Source organism: Chanos chanos, chromosome 9 (genome assembly GCF_902362185.1).
Source record: "Chanos chanos chromosome 9, fChaCha1.1, whole genome shotgun sequence".
Classification (NCBI taxonomy): Eukaryota; Metazoa; Chordata; class Actinopteri; order Gonorynchiformes; family Chanidae; genus Chanos; species Chanos chanos.
In genome coordinates, this window is record NC_044503.1 from 37,109,002 (window position 1) to 37,129,078 (window position 20,077).

The following is a 20,077-nucleotide window of genomic DNA, read 5'->3' on the forward strand; positions in this document are numbered from 1 at the left end:
AAAAGATATCAAATAGTGTCCTATTATATCAGTCAGGTCCTAATGGTGGAATGATAAAAGATATCACATAGTGACCTATTATATCAGTCAGGTCCTAATGGTGGAATGGTGGAATGATAAAAGATATAACATAGTGACCTATTATATCAGTCAGGTCCTAATGGTGGAATAACAAAAGATATCACATAGTGACCTATTAAATCAGTCAGGTCCTAATGGTGGAATGACAAAAGATATCACATAGTGACCCATTATATCAGTCAGGTCCTAATGGTGGAGTGATAAAAGATATCACATAGTGACCCATTATATCAGTCAGGTCCTAATGGTGTAATGGTGGAATGATAAAAGATATCACATAGCGACCTATGAGATCAGTCAGGTCCTAATGGTGGACTATATCAGACACAGTGTTGTAGGTGAAAAACCCCGCTGGACTGATCTTTCTCTCAAATTCATACCAACACATCTGACATCAACACCTCAGCCCCTCTCAAATTCACTTTTCCACACAGTTAGAGCTCCACACTGAGAAACAGGGCTTACCAGAGTTCTCATTTCCTTTGCCTTTTGATCATTGAACTATATGTCAAGCAGTGTGTTCCACACAAAGTGTACAGCTAGTAACACAGTGTCTTTCACTCATTACAGGTTCCTGGTCCCCAGAGTCTGAAATAATAAAATATCCAGTAGTTTCCCTGGGTTGTTTACCATTTTCCATAGAAATAATTTAGTTGCAAGAGCATGCATGACCAGTTAAAATGAAGTGATATGTAACATCATGACAGGACCACTCTCTGTTTATTTTCTCTATTTAATCTCCATGTCTACTTTCCCTCATATGTCCAGTGATGTAAGAAGGTGAACACTTCTCAGCTGCTACTAACCACTCTAGATGAGCTGGACAAAGATAAATGCATTGCAGATGTGGTCTTTGAGTTGCGTGCTATATAATAATGATGTCTAATCTCATTCTTCACATGCTCCCCAGTGATTAAAGATGCCAGCTGTTCCACAGATCCTGCTGGAAACTCTGGAAGAGCTGGACAAAGATAAACTGAAGAGGTTTCAGTGGTACCTGACTACAGAGAATGGAGTGGAAGAGGTCTCTCACATCCCAAAGGCTCAGCTGGAGAATGCTAATGTACAGGACACAGTGGATAAGATGGTGGAGGGATATGAACCAAGTGGTGCTGTGGAGATCACACTGCTCACCCTGAGGAGGATGAAGCAGAATAACCTGGCTAAGAAGTTAGAGAGAAAACTCAGAGAAGGTAATACAGCTCACATGACATTTACAACACAAATGTTTATGTTAGGATTGTCGAGGTTAAGGTGTTACCTTCTGTGAGTAAAGCAAATACATAAAGCAGTTTTTGAACAATGTGGAAATATATGCAAGTATGATTAATGGAGATAGATCATGAGGCTTCAGCACATAACACACAGCAGTGTAGCGTTCTCTGAAACATCTGAGATAGTTTCTTCAGTTTGACCAGTGCAGTCTTCAGTAACTGTGTTTTGTCAGAGTATAATCATATCAAATAGTAACATTGCATCTCTTCATTTTACAATGGAAGAAGACTCTTTACTGAATAGAAAGCTTCACTTGCCTCTTTGGATACAACCAATAGCATATGCTCCTGCCGATGGGCAGAATTTATTGTTCAAAGGTACACAAAGTTGGAATTACAATGTATGCATGAAGCTTTTGGCTGATGATTCTGAATGAATCAAGCACACCTCAGCTGTATTATTTTGCCCACAAATACCTAGCAGCTCATGTTAATGGTAGCCTTATAACATGGGTTCATTTCACTAAATGTGGATCAGTGCAAGTTCATGGTAGGTTACAAAATATCATGCTAATAGGAGAGGATTTCTCATTGTGGTAAAAATTCCAAAATGAGTGCAAATGATGAGAAATCCTGCTGGTAGTCTACAGACTCATGTCCTGCTCTCAGAGCAGCTTACTTACTGTTTAGTTCCCCTGGACTGATCAGTTTGGTGTTAGGTCATGAAACAGACATGTGACCAAAAACCAATTCCTTACACTGAAGTGGCTGATTAAGGGCACATGCCAGGGAACTGAATTTATACTTGTAGTGACAATTTTATTTACTCACTAAATAAGTAAAAGTTGAGTAACTGGAGAAAAACTGAATGTTTGCTGAAACTGAACCTGTGTCTCTTTTTCATGTGTTAATGTATTTGTTATGTATATCATATACAGTCAGTAGCTTTTTTACATCATGTTCATTTGAATTATCTAAACATACACACATTTGAAAAAAAATACTGCAATTGTATATATATGATTGGAAAAATGCGGTAATCATGATGGCATGATTCAGTTTCTCTCTTTCTCTCTTCCTCTGTCTGTCTTTTTGCCTCACAGTGGGACTGAAATCTGAAGAAGGGTCTATTCAGAACAGTGCAGTCACTCCAGCTGAGTCCACTTCACTCCAGACAAACATCTCAGCTCAGAATGAAGGTTTGGTTCATTTCACTCAGACAAAAGACATTGCATTTTGATAGCTATGAACTGACTTGTTATTGCAAAAATCTGTTTTTGATGCTCTTCTCAGACGCAGATGCAGGGAGATTATTCTGACTTAGTCTTTGGGTCACACATTTAAATACTGGTTCTATATCACCAAGGAGTGAATGAACTTCCCTGTCAGATCTCACTACTACACTCCTCATCTGTGTCAAATGTCCCATTATATTCTGATTTTGACTTCAAAGTATTTATCTTGTTTTGAAAAATCTTTATTTTACTGGATTGTTGGATTTCATTTCAGTTATTTTACAGATGAACTTGGTGTAATAATTGACTGTTTTGTACACTTTCTTCTATTACAAGGCACATCAAAGTCCTGTAAGCTCCCACAAAGCTGATATTGATATTGAGCTGATATTGATAGTTTAATGGTGGTAAACTGGATGAGTAGATCAGTTGTCATAAGAGGTTCTGTCTCTCTCCCTTTCCTCCTCACACCACTAAAAAAAAACAGTCAAAAACAAAAGTATGGTATTTAAACTAATCAGTTTCTGCATCAAATGAAATCACATCAACACAGAGTAATGAAGATGTTTAGCAAGCCTGTGAATTCTGATTTCTAAATTTGAAATTTTCCATTTTCTTTGACTCAGTTTTACCAGATTATGAAGCTGTCAGAATCAAAGTGAAGTCCAGTCTGAAACAGAAATATGAGCGCATTTTGGATGGAACATCAGTGAGAGGCCATAAAAAGTTCCTGAATGATATCTACACTGATCTCTACATAGTGGAGGATGAGACTGGAGGAGTCATTCATGAACATGAGATTATGCAGGCTGAGGCATCAACTAGGAGATTTACTACAGAGGAAACTCCAATCACATGCAGTGACATTTTCAAAGTCCCATCTGATCCAAGTCGAAGAAACAGAAAAGTGCTGACTATGGGAATTGCTGGAGTGGGGAAAACTGTCTCAGTGAACAAATTCATACTGGACTGGACAGAGGGAAAGACCAACCAGGACATATATTTTATTTTTCCACTTCTTTTTCGTGAACTTAATTCAGTAAGAGATAAAGAATACAGCCTGATAGAGTTGCTTCATGAATATTTTGAAGATTCTGCTGAACTGCAGTGTCTTCCAGACAGTGATGGTAAAGTCATGTTCATTTTTGATGGACTTGACGAGTGTCGCTTTCCTCTTGTCTTTACTGAGACAGAGAAACTGAAAAAGATTGATCAGAAAACATCATTGGGCACACTAATAACAAACCTAATCAAGGAAAATCTGCTTCCCTCTGCTCTCATCTGGATAACCTCCAGACCAGCAGCAGCTCATTAGATCCCTCGAGACTACATTCACCAAGTGACTGAAGTACGAGGATTCAGTGATGAACAAAAGGAAAAGTACTTTAAGAAGTACAATGACAAGAACCAGGATATGGCCAAAAAAATGATCTCACACATAAAGAAATCAAGGAGCCTCCACATCATGTGTCACATACCAGTCTTCTGTTGGATATCAGCCACTGTGCTTCAGCCAATGCTAGCTAAAGATACCAGTAAAGAACTCCCTACAACTCTGACAGGGATGTACACACAGTTTCTGATTTTCCAAATAAATCAAATGAAAGAGAAAAAGGGGGCTAAGAAGATCAGTCGAATGAGAAAACAAGATAAGGCTGAACGCATCATTCTGAAGCTTGGAAAGTTGGCCTTCCTTCAGATGGAGAAGGGTAATCTGATATTCGATGAGGAAGACCTGAGAGAGTGTGGCATTGATGTCAGTGAGGGTTCAGTGTACTCAGGAGTGTGCACACAGATATTCAGTCAAGAGCAGGGAGTCTCTGAAAGGATGGTGTTTAGCTTTGTGCATCTGAGTGTTCAAGAATTCCTTGCTGCTGTCCATGTGTATCTCTCACATCATAACAAGAAAAAGAATCCACTTCATGCAAGCACAGTTGCGAACAGATTTAAATGGCTGTTTAAGAGCACAGAAGCTTTCTATGAATCTGCTATAGACAAGGCCTTAGAGAGTGAGAACGGACACCTGGACCTTTTCCTCCGCTTCCTTCTTGGCCTCTCACTAGAGTCCAATCAGCGACTCCTGAAAGAACGACTGCCACAAGCAGCAATCAGAGCACAGAGTGTGGAGAAAACAATCGACTACCTAAAGGCAAAACTAAATGAAAACATCTCATCAGAGAGGAGCATCAATCTCCTCTACTGTCTGAATGAACTGCAGGATGACTCCCTTGTAAATGAAATTCAAAAGTACTTGGGCTTAGGACATCTCTCAACAGAGAAACTGTCATCTGCCCAGTGGTCAGCTCTGGTCTTTGTCCTGCTGATGTCAGAGGAGACTCAAGAAAAGTTTGAGCTGAAGAAATACAGAGGATCAGATGAAGGGTTGAAGAGACTTCTGCCAGTACTGAAAAACACCAAACGGGCTCTGTAAGTATAAGAGTTTAGAGGTGCAGTTACTTTGGTTCATCATGTGTGCTCTAATCTACAGTGGCAGAACTTGCCCACTTGTTTCCTTCCAGAGAGAAGGACTGACAGGACTGTATCAGAGGGCAAGGATTTGGCTGCTTATGTAACGTCCAAATGAGAAATCTGTTTGTAGCCATGTGTGAATTTTTCAGTGATAGTTAAACAGTGGGAAATATGGAGGATTATTTGTAAAACAAAACAATAGGATACAGATACTTTCTCCCCTCTTCTCTCCCTTTCTTATGTTTTTGCTTTTCTCTTCTTGATTTTATTTTATTTATTACAATATTTCAGTGTCTTTGCAGTTTATTGTCTTCTGAATCATATTTGCCCATGTCCTTTCCCCTGTGCTGTATAGCTTATCTGTTAATACCAACATATAGGTTATTAGTTAAAAGGTTTTTTATAAAATGTTGGCATTAAGAACATGTTTCAGAGAGAGAACATATGTAAATGGAAGAGACAAAAATGAGAAAAAGATGGACTTTTTTGTTATGTGTATTATGATGTAATAGACTTTGTGACAGGGTATTTTGAAACCTATTTGCACTGATTATATATATATATAGAGTAACTTTTAATAGAGTAATTAATAGACAGAGGAGTGTGTAACTTTAAAGCATTTTTTCATGGACTGTTATTGTCTCTTTCTCTGTAGATCTAGTAAAAGTAAACATCTGCCTCTGTATCTCTCTCTCTCTCTCTCTCTCTCTCTCTCCAGACTTGCTGGCTGTAAACTCACTGAACAGTCCTGTTCATCTATAGCCTCAGTTCTACAGTCAGTAGACTGTCCCCTGAGAGAACTGGACCTGAGTAACAATGACCTTCAGGATTCAGGAGTGAAGTTTCTCTGTGTGGGACTGAAGAATCCACACTGTAAACTGGAGATACTGAGGTCAGTGTTAGTCAGTAACTTGTGGAATATTAACTTATGAACAATCAGTCTGGTTTTATTAGGGTGACCATTAGTCCTCTTTCTCCCGGACATGTCCTCTTTTTCAGACCTTAAAAATGCTCCCCGTCGAGATTTCTAAATTGCCAAAAATGGATTTGGCTTTTGCTTTCCACAGTTGTCATTCATCATATGTGTATTTGCATTGTTTGACCTTTTTCTTTAGGTCCCGCCCTCTTGCCAATGGATGGTCATGTACAGTATCATGCCATAAACATTGGTTAAACTGCATCTCATTCATTACCGTTAACACCACAGCAACAGCCAAGAGACCTTAAGAAAGCTGTAACATCACCAAAACTTGAATGGAGAGACATAAGATCATTTAAACACTGTTATTATACTAGCAGTTATTTGTCTTATTAAAGACTGGCTGGCTATGTATTGTGGCAGTTAAGTACAGATGCAGTTTCATATTGCATTGGCATTGTCAACCATCAGCCTTACATGTGCAACGACAGGAACCAAAAGTGACAGACTCTTAAATTTCCCCGTAAGTTAGGAGGGGAATGCATTCCCCCCGCCACCCCCCTGCCGTCCTCTTTTTTGAAAACCAAAATATGGCCACCCCAGTTTTATTCAAGAACAGATGGGCAGATCATCTCAGATTTAATGCATATATCAGTTACAAAGTCATTTTTTCCTCACCTGAAACTAATTTTGCCATGTGAAGACTTCTATTTGTCTGTGTATCAGTTAAAGTAGTTTTAACTTTGTTTGTTAAGTAGCTAACTGTGGCAGATGGGTTTTGTCACTCAAGAAACTAACATTGCCAGAATTGCAACCTTATACAGTTATTTGCAGAATAACGACATTCCTGCTGATTCAGAATCATTGTGTACATGGGTTGCTAAAAAATCTTAAATTGTTAAATTTTCTCCCCTGATGTCTTAAATCAGTATTTTCTCACATCAGTTCTCTTGTGTCTTTTCCTGTGTTGTCTGTATTGAAATGAACTCTTGTTATGTTGAGTACTGTGCTGAAATCTTGCTCTGTTGTCTTACTGTGTATCAGAGTGAGACAGAAGACATGACAGGAGAGTTTTCAGAGAGGCAGAAAATATCGAAGTCGCTATATTAGTGGGTAGTTTCTTAAAAGTACAGGTTGTGTATATTGTTCTGTACACCACAGGGAGTGTACATTTTTCTTACCTGTTCATAATTAACCATTGCTGCACTTATTAAACACAATTAATTTCATTTTCATTGTCTAGTACTGACTTTTAGAAATGGAACTGTATGTCTTTATACTAGAATTTGGATCCTTCATTTATAGCGTTCTGTGTGTGTGTGTGTTGGTGGCAGGTAGATTAGAGGTACATAAGATTGCCATCATGTTCTTAACAGAGACGTTTAATGAGGTAGATTAGACTGGCATCACGTTTTTGACAGAGACATGCAGTGATGGAGATTAATGAGGTAGATTGGACTGACATCATGTTCTTAACAGAGACATGCAGTGATGGAGATTAATGAGGTAGATTAGACTGACATCATGTTCTTAACAGAGACATGTAGTAATGGAGTTTAATGAGGTAGATTAGACTGACATCATGTTTTTTACAGAGACATGTAGTGATGGAGTTTAATGAAGTAGATTAGACTGAGATCATGTTTTTTACAGAGACATGTAGTGATGGAGTTTAATGAGGTAGATTATATTGACAATGAGGTAGATTATATTGACATTATGTTTTTGACAGAGACATGTAGTGATGGAGTTTAATGAGGTAGATTAGACTGACATCATGTTTTTGACAGAGACATGTAGTGATGGAGTTTAATGAGGTAGATTAGATTGACATTATGTTTTTGACAGAGACATGTAGTGATGGAGTTCAATGGGGTAGATTAGACTGACATTATGTTTCTGACAGAGACATGTAGTGATGGAGTTTAATGAGGTAGATTAGACAGACATCATGTTTTTGACAGAGACATGTAGTGATGGAGTTTAATGGGGTAGATTATATTGACATTATGTTTTTGACAGAGACATGTAGTGATGGAGTTTAATGAGGTAGATTAGACTGACATCATGTTCTTAACAGAGACATGTAGTGATGGAGTTTACTGATGTAGATTAGACTGACATCATGTTTTTGACAGAGACATGTAGTGATGGAGTTTAATGAGGTAGATTACACTGACATTATGTTTTTGACAGAGACATGTAGTGATGGAGTTTAATGAGGTAGACTGGGGCATGTGGTGGGAGGGGAAGGTCTTTCTCACTCATGGTTCTAATGTTAGTGATGGGGTTCATATCCTTTTTTCCAACAAACATAATTCTAATGTGCTTTCTGCTCATTGGGTAGAACAGAGGTGTATTCTTACAGTGACTGTAGAAATGAGGAGATGGAGATATTATCAGGTTGTGAGAGAGAGACTACTCAGAGAGACTGACTTTACCTTAGCCGATGCTGTGAGGATATGTCAGGTGAGTGAATGAACCCTGATACACAATAAAACATTTGGGAAATGGTGGGAGCCATGGTCAGTGAAAGCACAGCAGTAGCCATAACGGTGTCTGGAAAAGCAAAGAATTACTGATCAAAAAAAGTTCAAAAACAATTGCAGGGAGACACATTTAATTGTAAAAGATGTGACTTGTGACATGTTCCAAAGCAATGTCAAGTTTATGGCAAATACTGTGCAAAGTGCAAAGGAAAAATCATTTTTACAAATCATTTTTTTCCAAGGGATAACAGAACAAGGGTCAACGTGTGTGTATGGTAGAAAAGACTGATGTTAGTGACATGGGCATTGGTAACTCATCATAATTCTGAACAGACACACACTGAACAGTCTAATGTGAGCAGTGTTGAAAAGGATGAATGGATGATGCCATTGCAAATGAATAGAATTTTAATTCCACTCAAGCTGGACACTGGGACAAAGGGCAGTTTGATTAGTGAGAGTGCTATCAGAGCAGTGAAAATAAAGCCTCACATTCACGGGAACGTCGTACAGCTCAAGGCCTACAGTGGACAACACATGGAAACTAAGGGCACATACAGACTCAGAGTTAAAGTAAAGGAGAGAGAAGATCACCTTATGTTTGTTGTGGTGTCAGATGGGCGTGACTGACTTTTGGGTGATGAGACTTGTGAGGACTTAGACCAGAGGTCGGCAACCCACAGCTCCCGAACCGCATGAGGCTCTTCAGCCCTCTCTAGTGGCACCCTAGCTTTGCCGAAAAATATGGAAATGACTTTTTTTTTTTTTTTTACATTTTGTTATTATTGTTGTAGGTGTGAAGTCATCCTTACATTATCAAATTGTAAAAATATGAAGCCTATCCACAGAATAAAAATAAAAAAAATAAAAAGAAATTTTTAACACTGTCAACTAAAATGTGTGTCATATGCTACATCACAGCCTGGTGCCTCTTTGCTGAAGTCTTTGCGGTGACTTGAGTGGGTGTTTTCCACAGTTGCCAGGTCCACTTATTATAAGCGACTTTGAGCTTGTTTTTCTGTGAAGTCAATTATAAATACTGATAGTCTGGGTTGTGGTTTTTTAAGCTTGTTTCCAAAGTGTAGTTGTTTATTTGGGTTTGCTCCCTATCTCCTGACTCTCTCCACTATAACTGTCTCAGAGATCCGTCCACAACCCTGTTCCCTCCACCCCTCCCCTACCCCAGACAAATCAAAACAAATCACAAATCGCGTGACTGATGGAATTTCTTTAGCTAGTTCACTAACACCAGGGACTAAGTGGCTAAATACAGAAAAAAAGAGTGGGAGAAAGAGACACAGATCCATCATGCAGATCTCCTTCAACATGGAAGCGCTTTTGGGAAATAGTGGGAGCCATGGTCAGTGAAAGCCCAGCAGTAGCTATAACAGTGTCTGGAAAAGAAAAGAATTACTGACCAAACAAAGTTCAAAAACACCTTAGGGAAGACAGATTTAATTGTAAAAGATGTGACTTGTGACATGCTCCATTTTATGGCAAATACTGTGCAAAGGAAAAAATTATTAGTACGAAACAGTGTTTCTCTAAAGAGAAACAGAACAAGAGTCAAGGTGTGTGTATGGTAGAGGAGACTAATGTTAGTGACATTGTGGGCATTGGTAACTCATGATAATTCTGAACAGACACACACTGAACAGTCTAATGTGAACAGTGTTAAAAAGGATGAATGGATGATGCCATTGCAAATAAATGGGGTTTTAATTCCACTCAAGCTGGACACTGGGACAAAGGGCAGTTTGATTAGTGAGAGTGATATCAGAGCAGTGAAAATAAAGCCTCACATTCACGGGAAGGCCGTACAGCTCAAGGCCTACAGTGGACAACACATGAAAACTAAGGGCCCATACAGACTCAGAGTTAAAGTAAAGGAGAGAGAAGATCACCTTATGTTTGTTGTGGTGTCAGATGGGCGTGACTGACTTTTGGGTGATGAGACTTGTGAGGACTTAGACCCAGTTAAAAGAGTTTACTGTATCAACAGCTCCAACGATCAGAGTCATAGTGTAGATGTAATTGTGCAGAGATTTCCAGATGTCTTTAAAGGGTTTGGTTCTCTAGCATTTATTTATAAGATATGATTGAAGGACGATATGCAGCCAGTAGTCCATGCTCCCAGGAGGGTCGCAGGGGTCGGCAACCTGGTGCTCCCAAGCCGCATGAGGCTCTTCAGCCCTCTATAGTGGCACCTTAGCTTTGTCAAAAAAAATGGAAATGAATAACTTTTTTTTTACATTTTGCTATCAGTCTTGTAGGCGTAAAGTTATCCTTACATTATCCAGTTGTAAAAATATGTAACCTGTACAAAGAATAAAAAAATGTTTTAGCACTGTCAGCTAAAATGCTACATCACGGCCTGGTGCCTCTTTGCCGAAGTCAAAGAAATCATTCTGAAGTCTTTGCGGTGGCTTTCCACAGTTGCCAAATCCGCCTATTATAATTCTGTGAAGTCGATTACAAATATTGATAGTCTGGGTTGTGGTTTTTTAAGCTTGTTTCCAAAGTGTAGTTGTTTATTTGGGTTTGCTCCCTATCTCCTGACTCTCTCCACTATAACTGTCTCAGAGATCCATCCACAACCCTGTTCCCTCCACCCCTCCCCTCCCCCAGACAAATCAATTCTACACTAATCCCACACCAACACCAGGGACTAAGTGGCCAAATACAGAGAGAAAAAAAAAGAGTGGGAGAAAGAGACACAGATCCATCATGCAGATCTCCTTCAACATGGAAGCACTGATAAACCTAAAATAAACACAGCACCGTTCTCATCAGTGAGGCTTACGGACATTGGATCCACAGTCTCAAAGCAAAACCAGACAAGACAGAGAAGTGAGCTGAAGGTAGCAACCTACATAGCCTGTCACACATCCATTAGTTCTGTTGACCATCTCGGTGAATGAATTGGATCTACTTGTGATAAACAAATCAAAATGCACCAGACCAAATGCACAGCGTTAATCAACCATGCAATTGCTCCATGCATGTTCAAAGTACTGCGGAGGGATATTAGAGATGCCCAGTGCTCCCTCATGACTGAAGATTCATTTATTCATATCTTTTTTTTTGGCCATTTGGTTTCATTCAACTTGTGTAGGGTTAAAAAGAAAAACATAAAATCACAGGTTAGAGGCCCCCTATCTCACATGCAGCCCCTAAAGGGCCCTCTTCTTTTTGAGCACAAAGAGCTTGATATTTCTCGTAATACCAAAGATTGTATGGTTACAACTTTTGATACAAATAATTACACTGATTCATCCCTACAGCAATGGTTACATAATTGTTACGGTGTTTAAGCAACGTTAAGCTTTTCCCTTATAATGGGCCTCAACGGAGACAAAAACACTTAACGTAACATAAGGAATCTATTCCTTAGATTTTGGTTTTGATATTTTGACATGTGAAAGTGTTCATGACAAGATATGTGTGAGATAAATTTGGTGATCATTGATCGCTGTTTAGGTACATTATGCCACGTTAAGCTTTTTCCTTACAATGGGCCTCAACGGAGAGGAATGCTTAATATAACATGACGAGTCTATTCCTTAGATTTTGGTTTTGACATTTTGACATGTGAAAGTTGTCGTGCTGGGAAAGTCTTTTAGCGTCGCGGATCTTCCGTAGCGGTGAGCCTAAGCCAATTCTTCGAGCAGGACGGAACAGACAGACTTACATTACGGCTGATACAACCGGAGCTCAGCTGGAGCTGAACCTTAGCGCAGCTGAACTGAACTTTGGCGCAGCTGAACTGAACTGTAGGATAGCAGAGAGTCTGGCATTTTATCTGATTTGCAGATGGGGGGGGTGCCGCTATCCTTTTGGGGGTGTCTCTGCCTGAAAGGAGGAGACACTCCTTGGAATTTGGGAAGTATTAATTTGAGCTCGGTTGAAATAATTTTACATAACGCGAATCTACCGCATTTTATGCTCCCGAACAAGACCAAATGTGGTTTCTTTATCATTAAAAACAGCACAGTTACACCGATGGTCATACAATTAGCTGCTCATAACTTGGCTCCTGGCTACTTTTAAGTTTTACCGCGCATTTATGACTATACGAACAGTTATGACTCGATATGCATATTTAACTGATAATATCGTATGGTTAGTTTCATTTTTCTTTTGTTCTACATAGTTTGTGCCCGAGTGGAGCGATGCAGATGAGGCCTGTGACATGGTCTGAATTCCATTCTCACAGGGAAACTAACCTCCCGAGGTGATCTAGTCTCCCTCGCAATTAAACGTTATCAGCATTTGACCAAATGGTCTGGGGGTTGCTGCGCTAAAACATCGAGCCTGGCGTCTGTTAGGTGTTACCGTGAGTGGTTTCTGCTTTGGTGTGCATTGGTCCTACACGCAGGGAGGCCTAAGCCATAAAGAGAGAACTGGGATCAAAGGGGATAGGGATAGAGAGGCAGAGTGAGGGTGATAGAAATAGATAGAGAAGGGTGAAAAAGAGGAAGAAAGTTTACACAACTGCAACTTTAATTACTAAGGAACACTTAAGGTTAACAAATGTCCTTTTCTTTCTGAAAGCTGCACAGTGTCTGCCTGACAAAGTGTTCATGACAAGATATGTGTGAGAGAAATTTGGTGATCATTGATTGCTGTTTAGGTACATTAAGCCACGTTAAGCGTTTTCACGCTGTGGGTTAGCACCCGAAGTCCAGTCACTGAGAAAAAAATAAATAATTTGTGTATGTGAATGTATGTGATTGTTTTTGTATCGGACAAGCAGAACCCAGTTTGTAAGGTTATGAATCCACCACAGTAGGGCTTTCTACAGGTCAGTGTGATCAGTTTGAACCGGCGAGAGAAGCTGGCAGATCTCGGCTCTTTTTGCTGTATTCATTATTGGGGTCATTAACTGTCTAAGAGATTCTACCTGCTCACCTGATCAATCAATCATAAGCAGAATTTATGAAATTTCATAGAGGACTTTGCAATCGGTTTCTCAGGCTATTTTAAGCCGTCGTGTTTTTAAGCAACCAAAGCCAGTGGGAAACCGAGAGACTTGCTAACGGCTGGAGCGCAAGGGGGTGAATTTTCTGAAGTAAAATTTGAGAGAGACCGACGAGCGTTGAGTGTCTGGGAAATGTCGGATTTTCTCTGTCTTTCTTCTTTACCTTCGAGTTCAAAGTAAGTTTCGTGTTCGTTTTAAATGTCTGTGAAAAACCGCCAGTGAAATGTTTAGTGTATTTATTCAGACAGGTTTTGAATTGTAATTAGTATTAATATATTAATATTGTAATTAGTCTCTGAATACCGTTATTTACACGTGCTGTTAGCCTCAGTGCAGTGGCGATGGTCACGGAGATGAAAAGTTTCTCGTCGATTTGACGGCAAGTAAGTCAACATTTAGGATAACATTTTCAACCGTAAATGAAAATGCCTTAAATTTTATGTGGTAAATTTCAGCTTCTTCTCGTACAAGTAACCGTACTTGTCATCAAATTCACAAACTGTGCTTTTGATCTTTACATGGCTATGATGGTCTTCCAGAAGCATGATGTGTCACCATTGCGTCCTACACTATATTTAAAATATAAAGTACGATTGTTTCCCACACTATATTTAAATGGACAACACCACTGTTTTCTATGCTATATTTCAAATAGAACATGTCTTGTCTTGTATGTAGAATGACAGATGAAAATGGCACTCCATGTTCACAAAACACACATACATACACACATATACACATCACAACACACATACACACACGCGCCTGCACGAGCATACACGTCACCACACACACACACTTACAAACACACCTGACAATGTTTCATTGTTTACTGTCAGCCATATTTGCCTCAGTGATGGATTTTTAAAGCAGCCAGCCCCAGTGCCCATGAAAGCTGCACAGCCATCTGTCTTAAATACAAGAGAACAAAGCATAGGAACATGTTAGAGCATACATTCGAACACTTACGTATATTTTCTGGTATAACTCCCATCTCCCTTAGTCCAGCGTCCATGTTTCTTCGCCGAAAACTACCTGCTTAAATCGATTAGTTAGCCAGTAAACAGGGTGTCTGTCTCACTTTTGTTCTGTGTGGAACATGGCTAGTCCTTTTAATCTGAACTTGACTGACAGTTTTGTAAGTTGTCCTCTCTCCAGTTTAAAGTGAGCAGTTAATTACAACTTGCACTCATCCCAAAAATATCACACTGTGTGTTTGAGCAATTTAAGCAAATTTTTCTCATCATTTAACACCTTTTTGTCAAACTCTATCAGTACAATTTTTAAATCTTAAATAAGTGAATGCTTGTGTGCGCTCTCTCTCTCTCTCTCTCTCTCTCTCTCTCTGTCTCTCTCTCTCTCTTTCTCTCTCCAGACTTGCTGGTTGTAAACTCACTGAACAGTTCTGTGAAGCTGTAGCCTCAGTTCTACAGTCAGTAAACTGCCCCCTGAGAGAACTGGACCTGAGTAACAATGACCTTCAGGATTCAGGAGTGAAGTTTGTCTGTGTGGGACTGAAGAATCCTCACTGTAAACTGGAGATACTGAGGTCAGTGTTAGTCAGGAACAAGATCCCTCTAATTTTTCATGTGTCTGAGCAAACACACAAACACCCTGAGCGGTCCCTTGTACCACTGTGAGCAACATCAGACGTGTGCACTGTGGTCACGCCAGCATCGCATCCATCCAAGTTACATGGTTTATTAAAAGAATCAAATTACAGCATTTACATTTCTGTTAGAATACTTTTAATTAAGTGCTTTAGCCCACTTACAATGAAAATGACAAAAATCTTGTTCATGACCTGTGTAGCATGTTAACGCTATTGGAAGTATAAATATTTCATTTTAAATATGGCAAAACATGAACTGCCAACCAAACCAAGCCACCTATAAACTCCAATTTTGAAAACATACTTAACATTTTTATTATTATTTATTATTGTAAATAAATGACACTAGATGAGCATAAATCTGATTGAGGACTTAAATTTCACCTTATTTTTCCTGTGTGTCCTTCTCACTTCTCCAGTGGTTGCACACTTTGTCCCAGTTGAAAACCCCCGTCTGCTTCTTTCACAATGGGTGGGACTCCTGCTCTGGAGGAATTGAGACATGTACACCTTTTAGAGATAGAATTTTGTTCACATTAAAACTTTCACATTTTGCACAATGACATGTGTGCTGTAGCACAAGAGTTTAGAGTTTAAGAGTTTATTTGTCATATGTAGGTTGACACAGGGTCAACGGTACAATGAAATGTGTGAGAAGAGAGAAACAGGTCAACTCAGCAATAAGAGCACAAGGAGTAGAAGAGCAAAACAGGGGATTAAAAAAAATAAGAGTAGGGGAATAAGGAGTATCCTAAGAAAGAAAATATAAAAGAGAGTTATTAATATATAAAAGAAGTTAACTAAGAAGAAAAATATAAAAAGAGAGGTATGCATAATGAAGAATAAGGTACACGGAGGGTGCGCAATAAATGTAACAGAGTATGGAACAGAATATGAAATATACACTATATAAATGTAAAAGACGCTTAAATTTAAAGTTTAAAGTGGCGAGTGTGAACAACGGTATTGCACATGGGGGATGTACAGCTTTATGTACCAGTGTAAGTGTCAGTGCGATACGGTGAAAATTCCATTAACTCTGTAAAATATATAATTACACAGTTTTTATTAGCATTTTTACTACTCATGGTAATAGCATTTAATGATTATTAACCATTATAGATGAAAATTCTTAATAAATGACACTTGAATAAGTGCAAAACTGATTGAGAACTTAAATTTCACCTTAATTTTTCTGTCTGTCCTTCTCACGTCTCCAATGGTTGTACACATTGTCCAGGTTGATGGCCTCGTCTGCTTGCAGCTTTGACTTTATGCACATAAGCTGGTCCAAATGGTCCACTTCAAGACAATTTCTGGATGCTGTTTTGATACCATTCATTAAACTAAAACCTCTTTCACAATCTGCACTGGATGGCTTCGCAACATGTTTTGCAGAGCAGACCTTTCTCGCTCGAAAAAGAAAAAATCTCACCCAGTTTCACCGTTTTTTCTTCTGTTTGCACATACTCTGACAGCCATTCCAAAGAATCGCATTTCTTTTTTACTTTGGCTTGGTGAGGGGATGTGCCACTGCCCGTTCGTTTTGCCATTATTATAAAGGGTCAACATAAGCAGCACTTAGCATCATTAGCGTGTTTTCACTCCACATCGGCCACACCGCTTTGCTAGCTAAAACACCGATGGCGGCACATAAGGACACTGTCATAGCCTGTCAATGACGATGATTAGCTGCCTAAATACATATGTGAATCGCATCATTGACTGGAGCAGCCAGTCACCGGTCACTCGCTGACTCAGATTGCAAACTAGCACAGAATGAATTATGTGTTTATTTTATTTTCAATTCAGGTTGGATTTTTTTTGTGCGCAGTGCAGATTTTCTGTGCGTGGAGACCGTGTCAGCTGTGCGCAATTGCGCACGCGTGCAGCTTAGAGGGTACAGTGGTCAGGAACATAAATAGAGTGTTTAAAATGACTATGTTCACATTGAAATGAGACCAGGTTGATTTATAGTATGGTTATTAAAGTACTGTTGTGTGTGAAACATACTGATCATAAAAGTAGATGAATTTCCCCCAGTATCTGTAAGGCTAATGTTAGTAACTGGTCTGTGAGTTTAGTTAATGTGATAGTTTAGCAAAGTCAACATTTATGATAAAACAGAGTGGAACCTTTACAATGAATCACACTTCACAAACCAGATGACGAGTTGATATTCTCTGTCTGTATGTTTATTTCTCTCTCTCTCTCTCTCTCTCTCTCTCTCTCTCTCTCTCTCTCTCCTCTCTCTCTCTTTCTCTCTCTCTCTTTATCTCTTTCTCTCCAGACTTGCTCTCTGTAAACTCACTGAACAGTCCTGTGAAGCTGTAGCCTCAGTTCTACAGTCAGTAAACTGTCCCCTGAGAGAACTGGACCTGAGTAACAATGACCTTCAGGATTCAGGAGTGAAGTTTCTCTGTGTGGGACTGAAGAATCCACACTGTAAACTGGAGATACTAAGGTTAATATTAGTCAGGAACGTAAATACAGTGTTTGAAATGACTATGTTCACATTAAAATGAGACCAGGTTGATGTATAGTGTGGTTATTAAAGTACTGTTGTGTGTGAAACTTACTGATCATAAAAGTAGATGAATTTCTCCCAGTATCTGTAAGGCTAATGTTAGTAACTGGTCTGTGAGTTTAGTTCATGTGATAGTTTAACAAAGTCAACATTTATGGTAAAACAGAGTGGAACATTTACAGTTAATCACACTTCACAAACCAGATGACAAGTAGATATTCTCTGTCTGTCTGTATGTTTATTTCTCTCTCTCTCTTTCTCTCTCTCTTTATCTCTCTCTCTCTGTAGGTTGTCTGGTTGTTTAGTGACAGATGAAGGCTGTTCTTCTCTGGCTTCAGCTCTGAGTTCAAACCCCTCACACCTGAGAGAACTGGATCTGAGCTACAATCACCCAGGAGACTCAGGAGTGAAGCGTCTCTCCACACAAATGAATCAACACTGTCGACTTACGTCAGTACTCTGTCTATGTGTGTGTGTGTGTGTTTGTGTGTTTATGTGTGAGACTCATCCACTGTCTGTTGTGTGTCTTTGTAGTGTGGACCATGGTGGAGAATTCATGATCAAACCAGGATTAAGAAAATGTGAGTACACACTCACACACACACACACACACACACACACACACACACACTGAGTTTGGTTCATCCATGGAAAAGATCCCATTTATCTAAATTCCTGAAAAATGCAACTTTTACTCATCTTCTCCATTTAATGAAAAGGAGAGATAATAATATGAGATAAAATATGACTTAATTTTGTAAATTTTTATATCATTTTATTGTGTGTGAACAAAAGAAAGACAGAAAGTGAGTGAACAAAATAAATAAAGTGGAAAACTGGTCAGAAACGGGTTCAGGTCACAAGAGAGAAACACACTGGGTCAAGGGTCAAACAACAGTAACACACACATCAACAGTAACACACTCAGACTCCTTATAATAACACACACACACACACAAACAACGCTCAACAATACACCATATTTACACCCCCAGTTCCCCCCCAACCATTACTCCAAATCTCATGAAAACCCCATAATAAGAGACAGAGTGAGACAATCTATAACACACACTACAGACAGGACGAGAGACGGAAAGACAGACCATCTTACCTGAGATTTATTATGAAATAAATATAATACTAACAATATAAAACTCTCCCTTTAGTATAAAACACACACACAAACACACACAGTTGAGAGTGTGTGATATGTTTTGTCCTCTAATTTCTCTTCTTTTCTGTAGATGCCTGTGATCTCACACTGGACCCAAACACAGCGCACACAAAACTCTCTCTGTCTGAGGGGAACAGAAAGGTGACACTGGGAGAGAATCAGTCGTATCCTGATCATCCAGAGAGATTTGATTACTGGTCTCAGGTCATGTGTAGAGAGAGTCTGACTGGACGCTGTTACTGGGAGACTGAGTGGAGTGGAGATGATGGTGCGGTTATATCAGTGACATATAAAGGAATCAGGAGGAAAGGAAACAGTGATGACTGTGGGTTTGGATTCAATGAAAAGTCCTGGAGTCTGTGGTGCTCTGATAACAGTTACTCTGCCCGTCACAATAAACAGAGAACTGACATACATCACCTCCCCTCACACACACACAGAGTAGGGGTGTATCTGGACTGGTTGTCTGGAACTGTGTCCTTCTACAGCGTCTCCTCTGACACACACACACTCACACACATACACACATTCCACTGTACATTCACTGAACCCCTCTATGCAGGGTTTTGGGTTTATTATATTGACTCTTCAGTGTCTCTGTGTCAGATAAAATAAATAAACACACACACTCTGAAATACACACACATTGCTTTTCTGTTTTTCACATGGACATAAACAATGTTCATATGTAACATTTACAATTATTTACACTTCTGCTTGAAAACGCACACACACAAACACAAAGGTGTGTGTATGAAGTTCAGTCAGGTGTGTGTATGAAGTTCAGTCAGGTGTGTGTATGAAGTTCAGTCAGAGTTTTATTTCTGTATCAAAAATCTGTGACTGCAATAATAAACAATTATTCATTTATTTATAAAGTTTTGTAGAGATTTGTTTGTTTTGTCTTTTTTCAGAAATTCTTATCCATTTACTTTTAAATTTTTGTTTATTTGTTTTTGTATTGTTAGAAACACAATATAAACATGTACATGTCAGAGGGAAAGACACAAATAAAATATCATTACATATAAAAACATTGATGCTGAATACAAAAACACACACACACACACTCAGCTCTGAAGCTAAATTTAAATTTTAAATTTAAGATCTGTGGCACTCAGTTTTTTAAACAGGACCAAATAACTTCTAGATGTGACAGAACTATATTAATACCACACAGAATCAAAATTTGGTAACAAGAAAGTGAAAACTGGTGGAGATATTAATTTTTGACAATCAAAGATTCTTCGTTTGGGTAATTTATTTCTACTAATTTGATTACTGACATTCAGGAACAACTATTTTCATGAATACATGTTGCAAATTATCCTTAAGGTGTCTTGGATGCTCAAAATTTCATCACAGTCCAGTGAAAA

At 39.0% G+C, this 20,077-nt stretch overlaps 1 pseudogene; it reads left to right on the forward strand.

The window, feature by feature from the left end:
- Nucleotides 1–1,000: 1,000 nt before the first annotated feature.
- On the forward strand, nucleotides 1,001–19,316 carry LOC115821066 (NACHT, LRR and PYD domains-containing protein 3-like; annotated as a pseudogene).
- The last annotated feature ends 761 nt before the right edge of the window (nucleotides 19,317–20,077 follow it).